This window comes from Capsicum annuum, chromosome 2 (assembly GCF_002878395.1).
Source record: "Capsicum annuum cultivar UCD-10X-F1 chromosome 2, UCD10Xv1.1, whole genome shotgun sequence".
In the NCBI taxonomy this organism is placed as follows: Eukaryota; Viridiplantae; Streptophyta; class Magnoliopsida; order Solanales; family Solanaceae; genus Capsicum; species Capsicum annuum.
Window position 1 is genome coordinate 75,382,140 of NC_061112.1, and position 3,731 is coordinate 75,385,870.

Sequence of the window (3,731 nt, forward strand, 5' to 3'; positions counted from 1 at the left end):
AGTTCAAAAGAAATATTAAGAACCCTAAAAGAGAGAATTTTATATTTTTCCGCCACTGGTATTCGTGCCAAAAGTCCTTGTAATTGTGCTCACGTATTTTTTTTATACTTGGAAAAATTTCACCAGATATGCACCCTTGACGCGACGCGTCACAAATTGCGTTGAGACAGCCAACGCATCACGTCAATATCGCGTTGTCACACTGAAATTCATCTTTGAAAATCAAGCTAAGTCCATTTTTTCACCACACGAAGCGACGTGTTGACATTGCGTCGTGTCACTAGAAGTTGCTCCTCAATATTCAGCTAAGTGTCAAAACCTGAAGCATCAACGCAACGCATTGATATCGCGTCGATGCACTGGAAGTTGCACATGGAATTTCTGCTAAGTCATAAAAGTCACACATCGATGTAACGCGTTGACATCGCTTTGATTCACTGGAAATTGTTCTTCAAATTCTGGCTAAGGCATAAAATATTACCAATTGACGCGACGCGTTGAGATCGCATCGTGTCACTGGTATTTTTCTCTAGTTTCTTTCTTTCATCTCGTCTATCCTCAGCTCCTTTCTTTTCTCTTTACTCTTGCGCATCTCCATATGTTTTTGACTTCGAACCACATGGTCCTTTGCCTCATCATGATATGTATCCCATCTTCTTCCAAATCCATGGAAAATCAACCCTTTTTCTCTAATCACATCGGTTAGCCACGAAACACAATTTAACTAGCAATTCAATACGTTTAGCATTCTTTTTATTCTCGAAACAAGTCCAAATATGGGTAAATAGTGGTGTTTGGACATATAAATACGCTCAAGATCAGGGGGTCTCCAGGACGCGGAGCTATCACGTTGTCCCACTGAATTTTGACAATTGGGACCTGGAACTTTAACGCGACGTGCCACCATTGCGGTATCCTATAGAGATGCCATTTTAGCCTTCGGCGCAACTCGCCATTATAGCATTGGACTACTAAAAATTGACAAATAGGAAAATAGACCTCTCCTCGATGCGCCAATATCGCGAAGGTCCACTGAAAAATGACAATTATGAATTTAACCACCTCCGCAACGTGGTGACTGCCCAAGTGGTACACTGTCAACTTAAAAATGCTCTAACTCCTCAACCGAGTGTCGGAATTGGGCGAATTTGGTATCGATGGAAAGATTATTCAATTTCTCACACAATGGAAAGTCAAAATCTTGAAAATTCCATATGAAATAAATATTATTCATTTTGAAAGTTATTCCTTAACATTCTAAGAATGAATTTAAGTTAGAAAAATACGGGGTATTACAGGTAAGGCTTGCATCGAGGATGACACAAAATAGATACTTCCTCTGTCCTATTTTATATGTCATCATTTTATTTTTGGTCCGTCCCAAAAAGAATGTCATCTTTTCTTATTTGGTAACTATTTAGAGACACAATTCCACTTTTACCCTTATTGGTCCCACTTAATTAAAAAAAATATAGTAGCACATTTTTTGATAAAGGACAATTTGGTAAAAATTATCAAGTCTTTCCTTATTTCTTAAATTCCATGCCCGATCAAATGATGACACATAAAATAAGACGGGGGGAGTACTACATTAAAAGAAGGTAGCTGAGAGCCCATCGAACACAAAAAGTCTGTGATGCAGTTAGCCTGACGAAAGCTCTGTCCGAGCACTGGATTCCCCATCCTCCTCAACCACGACCTGCACATGGAAGCAAGAGAATTAAGCATAGTAGGAGCATTTTCAAGAAAGTTTAATAAATCAGAGAGTCCGCCTTTATTTCGACGGGATAGAGGTTGAATGAGTCAAGAATTTCAATACTTCTTTTAAGAGTATAGAGCTCTACAGCTGTAGCATTTGGGACTGGAGCTTCCCATTAAACCAACCACCCATTCCCCTGTCGAGTTTCAAACCACTCCATCAAAACCACCCTTAGCAGATCCTTTGGTTAAAGATCCATCTACATTAAGTTTATAGTAATTTGGTGAGAATTTTATCCAAGCAATAGGGATAGAGATAGGTTTATCCAAGGAGGGATCTTTATCACTTAAAAATTTATATTCAAACTTGAGAATTCACCATAGGAACACTCAAAAGAGAATAAAGTTGTTTGAAGACATTATTATTACGGCTAAGCCAAAGGTACCATATTGCAAAAGAAAGAAAGTCCAACCAAGTAATTTGGATTGGGGGATGAATTTGTTTTGGGAAAGTTTAAGTGCTTGAGATCGACTAACCAGTGCTTTGAGAAGGAGGGAAACAGGTCTATATTCGGCTCCAGATCTAACCAAAATTTCTTTACAACATAGCAGTATAAGAATATATGGGTAGTGGATTTAGGGAAGCATTTACAAACAGGGCACAAGGAATTATCAAGAAGACCTATATGATAAATATATTGCATAGTAGGAAGACGGTCTTTAGAGCAAATCCAAAGATGGAACTTAAATTTATTTATAGTATTAAGTTTTTAGATCCAGCCATAATTGTACAATGGGGGCTCATGGTAGTTCCTAGCATTGAGAATGTAATGATAAGCACTTTGCGTGAAAAATAAGCCATTGGAGGTGGTTGCCCAATAAGAAGAATCGAAGGTGGTGGAGTTAGGATTTAAATGAACGGAAAGAGTTTTTACTACCAAATCACGAGGAAGTTTGATTGAAATTTTATTCCACTACCAAGTAATTCCATTCCAAAGGTCAGAAAGTTTATAATAGGATTCTTCATGAGTCAAAGGACCATGAATGAGAGATTATGATTGGGTGGAGAGTCAGAAATCCATCGATAATACCAAAAGTTTATAGAATTACCATAAATAGGTTTTCATCCTATATTGGGCGAGCAAATTTTTCATCCATGTAAGATATTTTTTCAAATAAAGGAGGGAAAAGTGCGAGCAGGAGAATTATACTTATTAATAAGAGCACGAACCTAGAGTGACGTAGAATTTGGAAAAAGTTTCCAAGAAAGGACTATAAGGAGGGTAAGGTTCTTAATGTGAGCATCCACTAGCCCCAACCCCCATAATCCTTAGGACAGATAATAGTATCCCGGGAGATATAATGCAATTTTCTCATTTTATCGGTGGAATCCCATAGAATATCGCACTGAATTTTATCTAGGCCAATTAACGAGGCCGGATCAGGTCAATCCGGAACTGGCCTGTCACATTTAAACGGGTTATGGGCTGGTCCGATTTTGGGCCCAATAGTAAATTTTCAAGAAACAATCGGGGATCGGCCCATTAAACCTAATCCGGTCCAACCCGGGTAAACCCAGTCAAAATTGGTCAAACCAAAAAAAAAATTAAAAGTTTTTTCTCTAATGTATGCTATATATACCCACTTATATACATTTTAAATACGTTAAATAATATATATACACTATATATATATAGTATATACTACATTAGAATTTAAAAAACATATACACATATTCATAATTACACATATAATCATGTATACAACTATACGTTAGTTAAATATATATACTACTTTAAATAAAATATATACTACAAGATACATACTACAATATATATACTAATTTATAAAACATATACGCATGTATACGTTAAATATATACTACTTAAGAGTCTATAGAAAATATATACACATATATATGTTCCATTCAATATATGTATTACTTTAAATAAAACATATAATACAAGATATATACTATAATATATACACACACTATATATTTAGTTATATACTACTTTATAAAACATATACAC